Below are 10,572 nucleotides of genomic sequence, written 5' to 3'. Positions count from 1 at the left end.
GTAACTGTTGCTTGTATCCTTACGATTTATACTGATTGTTTCCTAGTACGATTTGATTTCTTATTTGTACCCTATGATTATCATTAAGTATTGTACCTTATAATTTGTGATGAATGTATCTTTTCTTTTATGCACACTGAGAGCATATGCACTCAATGTGCATATTCCTTGTGTGTCCAATCATACTTGGCCAATAAAGAATTCTATTCTATGTGTCATGGATGTTGAATTTCTGGCATGGATTTCCTTAACAACAGCAACCTGAAGTGCTGGAATTTCCATTGCTAAGCAGTGCAGCCATGCGACGCCGCTGAGCTACAGGAATTCTGGTCTCTCGCTGTTAAGTGAGGACTACATGTATTGCAAAATGTGGAACTCTAGGACAAAAAAATAAAATTACACAATTGGAATTCATGACAATTGTTTGACAATACAATAACTGCAATGTTAGTTTTTTTAAAATTATTATTTATGATGACTGCTACGCCATTTCTTTGTATGGGACAAAACACCTTTTATTCTGGTATGGATAGAAGAATGTGGTGACCCAATACAATTTCTCAAACCATTAGCACACCTACTTCCCTTCTTTGACATATAATCTTGCAGATTTCAGATCTGATACAACTTATTGCCACAGGCTTCATTTGTCACCTACAGTATCACTGTGGGCTGCAGAAGTTGTGCACAAAAATAGTCAGACTATAAATAATGACCCAAGATTGAAAAATTAATGCAAGAAAAGGTTTAAATTCATTTTGGAGGAGGAAAAGGGTGATCTGAGCAATATATTATTTGGAAGAAACAAATTACAGTGTGGATCCGATCAGGTTTCACGTAAGCCAAGATTCCCTCAAAATATGCCTGCAGAATCTGGAAGGTCAAAAAGAAATCCAGCCCAGTGTGAGTCATTTCCTGCTTTAATAATTATCTTAATTATAAGTGTTCAGATTTCACAGGTTACAATTATTTAGGACAGTTGCAATGATATCAGAATACAATTGTCAAACTCTGCTTGGTTTTGAATAAATTATCCGGCACTGCTTCAAATCAGGTTCAAGATGATTTTGGAGTAGGTTTTTCCAGTTTTCAGGTATCTTTTGACAGCACCTTATTACCATTTGTTACAATCTGTGAATATTATACATAGAAAACTGCCAGTGTAGCATGAACTACAACAGAACAACAGAATTGGGAGGACCATAGAGGTCTCTTCTTGGAAACCTCAAATCAAGTGGCTGTCCAATCTCTTCTTGGAAACCTCAAGTGTACCCACAACTTCTGAAGGCAAGTCATTCCCCTTATTAATTGTTCTAACTATATTTTATTTAGCCAATTACAAAAAGGCAAAACTATGTCTTAAAAGGCTGACCATCTATATTTCAACAGTAGGACTAAAGAGGGGCATTTAAGTCATGCAGATGTGGTTGAATTAAATAAATAAATCTGTTTCTTTTCTACCAGAGTTGAAGACTAAGAAACAAAGCCAACGGGGTTATTATAGGCATAAAATAGAAGATGGGGATCACCAATGCTTTGACAATTGTTGGATTCCAGACAGAAGAAGCAATTAGAAAAATATGATGGAAATGAAGAGATTACTCCTTGACTTAGCAATCACAATTGTGTCCACAATTTCTGGCATTTAAATGAACTTGGCCCCATTTTAAAATCTTTCTTAACAACCACAGTTAAGTTAATCACTGCAGTTGTTAAGTTAGTGACACGGTTATGAAGTGACAAGTGGCTTGTCTTTGTCAAATTGCAAAAGGGGATCACATGACCCCTGGATACTGCAATGGTCATAAATATGAGTCAGTTGCCCAGCATCTGAATTTTGATCACATGACCACAAGTATGCTGTAACGGTTGAAAGTGTGAAAAATGGTCGTAAGTCATTTTTTTCAATGCCATTGTAACTTTGAACGGTCACTTAATGAACTGTTTTAAGTCGAGGACTACCCGCATCGGATATTGACTGAAAGAATTCAAACTTGCTTGGGATAAACGCGTCTATCATCTGACAAAAATGTAAAAAAATTAAATAAGAAATAAAGATACAACAAAAATAATGAAAAAATAATAAATGAAAAAGAAAACAAAAAATTCTCAAAAGTGCAGAGTTAATGGACCACTCCTTCCTTTTCTGTATCAATTTTGTAAGTTTCTATAATTTTGGGAGTTCTAAAATAGAAATAGGCAAACGTATGGCCCTTGCTCAAATTCCTTCAAAATCCCAGTGTAACTAGGATTATTCTATCTGCCTCTTTCCTGCATTGCATTACTTAGACCAGGGGTGTCCAAACTTGGGAACTTTAAGACTTGTGGGCTTCAACTCCCAGAATTCCCCAGCCAGCCTAAATTCATGCTGGCTGGGGAATTCTGGGAGTTGAAGTCCACAAGTCTTAAAGTTCCCAAGTTTGGACACCCCTGACTTAGACAAAAGGGGGTATCAAAAAACACCCCCAATTACTTTTGGCTCGTCTACATCTTCCAGGCAGCATTCAACAGCTTATCTCTGGAAAGATTCTCCACTTCTGATCCTATAGAAAGGAGTATAATTCAACCAGAAATGTAGAGAGTCATGTAAAAGTTGAGGCCTTAAATAAAATACTTGTAGATGAAAGAAGAGTAAGGAAACACCTAATAAGGCCATCTTTCCCAACCTTGGGAAGTTCCATGAGTCTGGACTTCCAACTCCCAGAATTCTCATCAATGGTCATGCTGGATGAAAAATTCTGGATTTGAGGTCCATGTTTGGAAATTCCTAAGGTTGGAAAACTTTGTAATAAGGCAAGGGAGCTTGGGAAGGGATCTTCTAGGCCTCAATCCAGATGTGGACAACCATGCTTCCACATCAGCCTCGGTCATTTCTCCCTTCTATTTTCCCACCATCTGCAGTCTCATTTCCTTTTAGCAGCTGGTTTTTCATAGAACAGTTGAGAATAGGACAGGTAAGCTTCAGAACCCAAATATATAATTTCGATTCGGTATACAGGTTGTCCTCTGCTTACAACAGTTCATTTAGTGACCGTTTAAATTCACAACCACATTGAAAAAAGTAGACCGTTTTTCACACTTATAACCATTGCTCAATTTGGGCTTAACTGGGGTTGTAAATTGAGGACTACTTGTACTTTGCTCCAATTCTTCCTTCGCGACCTCCTTGCACTGTCCTTACTTATAACCTCCCAACACTCCTTTAGAATACAGGTAGTCCTCAACCTACGACCATAATTGAGCCCAAAATTTATGTTGCTAAGTAAGACATTTGTTCAGTGAGTTTTGCCCCATTTTACGACTTTTCTTGTCCCAGTTGTTAAGTGAATCACTGCAGTTAATAACCCAGTTGTTAAGTGAATCTGGCTTCCCCATTGACTTTGCCGGGGACACAAGATGTGTTCGCTTGGGATTTTACCTCATAAATATGAGTCGGTTGCTAAGCATCCAAATCTTGGTCACGTGACTACGAAGATGCTGCAATTGGTCATTAAGTGTGAAAATTGGTCATAAGTTGCCTTTTCAGTGACGTAACTTCGGTCACTAAATGAACTGTTGTTAAATTGAGGACTACCTCTACAGAATAAGAGTTGGAAGGGACTTCGGAGGTCTTCTAGTCCAACCTCCTTGCTCAAGCAGGAGACCCTGTATCAATGAGGGCGAACCTTTTCAGGATCAAGTGCCCAAACTGGAACGTGCATGCATGCACCGGAAACTCGAAGACCAGCTGGCTGATGCACATGTATGCACCAGGCAGCTGGTCTTCGGGTTTCCGGCATGCGGATGCACACCAACCAGCTGGTCTTCACATGTGCCAGAGCACTGGAAACCAGTTGGCTGGCATATATATGCCTATTTTTTGGCCATTTATGGCTGTTTTTCGGGCAGTTTCACACTATTTTTCAGGGCTGTTTACAATACAATATAATAGCAAAGTTGGAAGGGACCTTGGAGGTCTTCTAGTCCAACCCCCTGCCTAGGCAGGAAACCCTATACCGTTTCAGACAGATGGCTATCCAACATCTTCTTAAAGACTTCCAGTGTTGGAGCATTGGCAACTTCTGCAGGCAAGCTGTTCCACTGATTAATTGTTCTAACTGTCAGGAAATTTCTCCTCTGTTCTAAGTTGCTTCTCTCCTTGATTAGTTTCCACCCATTGCTTCTTGTTCTACCCTTGGCTGCCTTGGAGAATAGTTTGACTCCCTTTTCTTTATCCCCTGAGATATTGGAAGACTGCTATCATGTCTCCCCTAGTCCTTCTTTCTCTTAAGCTAAACATACCCAGTTCTTGCAACCATTCTTCATGTTTTAGTCTCCAGTCTCCTAATCATCTTTGTTGCTCTTCTCTGCGCTCTTTCTAGAGTCTCCGCATCTTTTCTACATCATGGTGACCAAAACTGAATGCAGTATTCCAAGTGTGGCCTTACCAAGGCCTTATAAAGTAGTATTAACTCTTCACGTGATCTTGATTCTATCCCTCTGTTGATGCAGCCTAGGACTGTGTTGGCTTTTTTGGCAGCTGCTGCACACGGCTGGCTCCTATTTAAATGGTTGTCCACTAGGATTCCAAGATCCCTTTCACAGTTACTACTATTGAGCAAGGTACCTATACTGTACCTGTGCATTCCATTTTTGTTGCCTAAATGTAGAACCTTACTCTTTTCACCATTGAATTTCATTTTATTAGATAGTGCCCAATGTTCAAGTTTGTCAAGATCCTTCTATAATAATAATAAATAATAATAAATTTGAATTTATTAGCCGCTCCCTCTCCACACAGGACTCGGGGCGGCGTACAATAAAACAAATAAAACATAAAACATATGTGCAAACACATAAACATCCAAATACACACATATACAAAGACATACATGCACGGAGGAGGTAACAAATTACATCACATGAATGTTAAAAATCAGACATTAAAATACCCCATTAATAATACCACAATTTAAAATTCAAAAGGACTGTCAGGAGGAATAAGAAAAAATTACGGTTGAGCCAGGCCAGATAATTGAAAGAGGTTCTGTATCTTAAGCCTGTCTTCTGGAGTGTTGGCTATTCCTGCCAGCTTGGTGTCATCTGCAAATTTGATGAGTTCCCCATTTATTCCCTCATCCAAATCATTGATGAAGATGTTGAAGAGTACTGGGCCTAAAACAGAGCCTTGGGGTTCTCCACTGCATACTTCCCTCCATGCAGATTTTCAAAAAACGGCCGAAAAGGCCTGTTTTGGGGGGGTTTTCTGGCGCTGCAAAGACCAGCTGGCCAGCGCACTTGTCCACAGAGAGGGCTCTGTGTGCCACCTCAGGCAGGTGTGCCATAGCTTCGCCATCAGCGCCCTATACCATTCAAGCCCAATGGCTCTCCAGTGGCTCTTCTTAAAAACCTCCAGGGATGGAACCCCAACCCCAACATCTGCGGTCCAGCCTTGCCCTTCCCCTCCTGCCCCCTTTTCACCCTCAGCCCCGCCACCCTTAACCCCAGCACTCCTCTCCTCTCTGCTCAGGCTGCCCAACTAGCCCCCCCCCCCACACCCAACCGCGGGGGGCGAAGAAAGCGCGGGAAGGAGGAAGAGGAGGAGGGTGCGCACGAGGGACCCGCCGCGCGCCCCTCGGAACTGGCCGGGCTGAGAATCGCGCACGCGCGCTCCCTCACGAAAGAGAGCGCGGTCTAAGAGGCGCGCACGCCCCTCTGCCCCTCCCCCCTCCCAGTTTGCCCTCGCCTTTCCACCGCGTGCGGGGGGGGGGGGAAGGAGGGAGGAGGAAAGCGCGCGAGGGGGCCTTCGAGAGTGGTGGGGAGGGCGAAGAGGGGAGGGAACGCGCGCGCCATGGCGCGAAATGGGCCTGCGCGAGGCGCGGGAGGAGATGAGGAGGAGGGCGGCGGCGAGGCGGGAAAGAGAGGCGCCGCCGCAGGAGGAGGAGGAGACGGCGGCGTCTGAAGCCCTCCTACTTCTTCACGCCGCGGCGTCGAGGCAGGCCAGGCTCCACCTCCGCCAGTAATCCCCGCGCTGCCGCCGCTGCCGCTACTGCTGCTGCTGGCGAGGCCTGAGGAGAAGAAGGAGGAGGAGGAGGAGGGAAAGACGGGCCGGGAGGGTCTCCGCCTGCCCGCTTCACCGCCAACCTCCCCCCTTCTCCGCCGCCGCGTCAGGCCCGTGGCTTCTTCGAGCCCGCCCTGCGCTCGCCCCGGCCCGGCCGCTGCCTCCTGCATGTCTTTCTCGCCCTCAGCCCCGCCGCCTGAGCAGCCGCCTCAGCCCCGTCGACAGACGCCCCGGGGGCTGGATGCAGGTGAGCGGCAGGCGGGCGACGGGGCCTGGTCTGCGGCGAAGGAGGAGGCCGAACCGGCCTTGCTAAGGCAACCCAGGCGTGAGAAGGGAGATCAGCGCGTGTTAGACACGCCGGGCGTGTGGGGGAACACGCCGCCCGAGCACGCGGGGAGGTTGCGTGTCAGCCGAAGTCTTGCGTGTGCAGGCCTGTGTGTGTGTGTGTGTATTTCGTGCTGGTGTGTATCTTTACAACTTTTCTGCCTTTTCGTGATTGCGTTTTGCTCCGCAACTTTCCCCTTTTCGGTGTTTCCACGCGCGCGTTGGACGTGGAGAGGCGCCTTTCGCTGGGGAGAAAAAACGAGACACTTGGCTTTATCATCTATCTATCTATCTATCTATCTATCTATCTATCTATCTATCTATCTATCTATCTATTACTATTACTATTACTATTACTATTACTATTACTATTACTATTACTATTACTCACCCTTAAAAGTTACTCAGGCTGCACATGCGAACCAGGAATTGCTTTGGAAAGCTCCCTGGTTTCACTAAATTTCACTTTTGCTCCATAATGTGGTTTTGTTTTTTCCCCTTCCCTCCAGTTGCCGTTGCGAGCCTTTCCCTGTAACAGGATGGAAAAAACAAGGTCATAACTTCTTTCGAATAGATAATCTGGGCGAAACTTTAGGTCTTAGGGGGTTGTGAGTGTAGCGGGGTTGTTAAAGGATGTTTCCTTACATGGGATCTGGGTTTCGACGTCTGCTTCATATTGCATGACATTTGTCAACACGTGACTTGTTTTCAACCAAAGCTGTGTAAGATAGAAGGAAACAGTGCTCACCTCTCTTAAGACTTTGTGTAAGTGTGACATGTAAATATATCCACTACAATGTGGTGTTCCTGGTTTTTATTTATATAGGCTTTTATATCTTTAAAGATTCGTAGTTAATGTTTAGAGTGTTTGTATTCAATGGGAAAACAACAACAACTGAATAATGTGGAATATCCTGTTCACTCCAGAGGAAGAATTTTGTGTGGGCACCTGTATTTTCTTCCGTATGCCTGTGGACTGAAACAAGTTGTGTAAAGGGTGACTGTGTGCACACATTTATCTTAAAGTGTTAAGCCAGATGTACAAATCCTGGATGATGGGGCAGCTGTTTTGTGTATATATGTAAACCATTGCTTTTCTGTCCAGGGTAAACAAGTTCTACGTATTCAGTCGGTTTTGTCTGTCCTTGTTTTTGATTGAGTAAGTGTATGTAATGTGTGTATGTGTTATCTCCTTGCCTTTGTAAGAGCAGCATTTCAACTAGTCATTTTTTAAATTTTGCTGACAGTTGCATTCACGTGGCAAATAAATTTAGTAATAAATTTATAAATAATAAATAATCACTCGTGAATAAGTTAGCATGCAAATACAGGTCCTTGACTTACAACCATTTAGGGGGCCATTCAAAGTTACTGAAAGGCACTGAAAAAAGTGACTTTTTTTCACACTTAACGGCTGCTGTAGCAGCCCCATGGGTTATGTTAACAAAATTCAGACACTTGAGAACTGACATGTATTTATGATGGTTGCAGACACCCAAGTTACATGATCACCATTTGCGACCTTCTGACAAGCAAAGTCAGTGGGAAAACCAGATTCACTAAACAACCACGTTAATAACAACTGCAGTGATTCACTTAAGAACTGTGATAAGAAAGGCCATAAAATGGGGCAAAACCCACTTAACAACTGTCTTTCTTAGCAATAGAAATTTTGGGCTCAGTTGTGGTTGTAAGTCAAGGACTACCTGTATTTAGGATGGAGGATAGACTATTAAATAAGAATGTGATTTCTTGACGGGTTTGTCAAAACTAGGAGCTTTTGTCTCCTTAATTGTCTATTGTTACACATTTTTAATGGCAGCAAGTAAAATGAATTTTAACCTTTTGCGTTTGCTTGCACTGAATGGTTTTCTTTCTATTGTTCATTATTGTATTGTCAATTGTCCAATTAGAATGTCAAAACAATCTCAGGTATGTTCTGTGATACTTTCAGAATTGGCCTATTGGGAAATTTCAGTAGTGTTCTTTAGGCTTTCTGGATGAATGGCAATTCAACTGCTTACATTTCAAGTTCAATTCCAATTTCATTTATTTATTTAATAACAACTCAAGCCAAAGAACATATATAATACTTCTTTCTCCCTCTATTTTCTCCACAACCACCCTATGAGCTGAGATGGGCTGAGAGAAAGTGACTGGTCCAAAGACATCCAGCTGGCTTTCATGCCTAAAGCAGGATTAGAACTCGTGCTTTCCCACTTTCTACCTGGTGTCTTAACCACTAAACCAAACTGCAGTTCAGTTTTTAAATTTTCCATAACCCCAGTGAAATTTCCTATGTAAACAAGTAAGAACTTAATAATATAGCAGACACAACTAAATGCACATATTGCTCATAAAAAAACTTAAATAGTTTTCAAGGACTAATCATTTTAACCTGCATTGTGCCTTGCTCTTGACAAATTCAAGTGACACATTTACTTTATAAAAGATTGCTATTTGGAGTTGATTTAGGAAAGGTTTTATTAAAAATAACATTGGGAGAAAAGTAACTGGTCCTCCAATTGAAATCTAACTGTCAAATAAATGAAGAACAATTTGTTTTTCTGAAATCATTAACTATTGATTTCTAAAAGCCCTCTTTGGGGGAACTTTATCCTGTGAAATTAACAATAAAGTATTAATCTTATTTTTTTTTTAAAGTAGAGTAATAATGGCTGAAAGACTTTTAACTATATGTCCAAAATACAGGTGGTCCTTGATTTACAACAGTTCATTTGAAATTACAAAGGCAATGACTGTTTTTCACACTTAACGACTGCTGCAGCATCTCCATAGTTACATGATCAAAATTCAGGCACTTGGCAACTGACTCATATTTATGACGGCTGCAGTGTCCTGGGGTCATGTGACTATCTTTTGCCATTTTCTGATAAGCAAAGTCAATGGGGAAGCCAGATTCACTTAACAACTGTGTTACTAACATAACAACTGCAGTGATTCTCTTAATAACTGTGGCAAGAAAGATCATAAAATGGAGCAAAACTCATTTAATACACTTAGCAGCAGAAAATTTGGGATCAATTATGGTTGTAAGTTGAGGAGTACTTTAACCTAAAATACACTTTACTATTTCTGTATGGGTTGTTTAATTGAGAGACACTGTTTTGGTTGATTAGTTTTATTACAGTAAAACTTTAAAATAATCTGACAATAATAGTGGGATCTTGGCATACATTATACAAGATTTTCTGCTCTCGAATCCTTTGACATACTAAGAATATACAACAGATGTTTTTGAGCAATTGGTGTTTTTCATAGAATAAGGGTTGCAGACATTCAGGCTGCACATTAACTGCATTTCTTATATTAACTTATTTTTTTTCAATTCTTTTATTTGATTTGGAAATAAATAAGCATTTACTAAATAATCGACTTATTTGCGCATGTTAAGTTTCAAAATTAAATCTAATGTTCAGTTTACTCAATTCTCTAGGTTTTTTTTTAGTGCATCATCATTCAAGGTTGCTCTAATCCAGGGGTGTCCAAACTTGGGAACTTTAAGACTTGTGGACTTCAACTCCCAGAATTCCCCAGCCAGAATTCTGGGAGTTGAAGTCCACAAGTCTTAAAGTTCCCAAGTTTGGACACCCCTGCTCTAATCAGTACAGTACATGCATCAACAGAAAATCATAGATTTCAACTTCTTTTGTTTTGTACTCTTGGTGAGTTTTTTTTTTCTCTTAGGCAAAAATGTGTTTAACTTTATGTTTTTAAGATAATGGCTCGATGTCCCACAGTACATCATAACTAACCCTGTGGTATAGATAGTCTGTTTTGTATTCTTCAACTTTAGGGAGAAGTTAGAGATAGGGAATCCTTTGTCCTTGCAGTGTGTATGATAAGCCTGTTTGGCTGACAACTAGAGCTTTTTTTTTAACATACATTTCCATGACAAGGAAAGCTTCATTGACCCATACTTCATTTTAGGTCTTATTTATAATTTTTAATGGCTTTTAAAGATGAATTATATGTCAAACCTGTTCTTTTATATTTGATGTGGCTGACTTGCTGTGCTTAACTTTGTAGCATTAGTACATTATTATCTCTCTATAAAAATTAAATAATGACTTTGAATGGTATCCTTGGTTACTGGAGCAAGAAAAGTGGACACTGTGGTCAGTTTCTCCACAAACATGGCACGGAATAGAGTGTAGTGTAAAATCTATGAAATTATTTAGTCTGTT

General features: G+C 41.3%; 1 protein-coding gene across 1 annotated transcript in view; it reads left to right on the top strand.

Annotated features, from left to right (window-relative positions):
- The first annotated feature begins 5,928 nt into the window (after positions 1 to 5,928).
- CNOT6L (CCR4-NOT transcription complex subunit 6 like) overlaps positions 5,929 to 10,572 on the top strand; it is a 46,194-nt gene continuing 41,550 nt past the window's right edge. The window contains exon 1 of the mRNA XM_081960395.1: positions 5,929 to 6,287. The gene's annotated coding sequence lies outside the window, so the exon portion shown is untranslated. The remainder of the gene's footprint in view (positions 6,288 to 10,572) is intronic.

The sequence above is a fragment of the Natrix helvetica genome, assembly GCF_964273705.1.
Source record: "Natrix helvetica genome assembly, chromosome: 7".
NCBI lineage: Eukaryota > Metazoa > Chordata > Lepidosauria > Squamata > Natricidae > Natrix > Natrix helvetica.
This window is presented reverse-complemented; position numbering and strand designations above follow the sequence as displayed.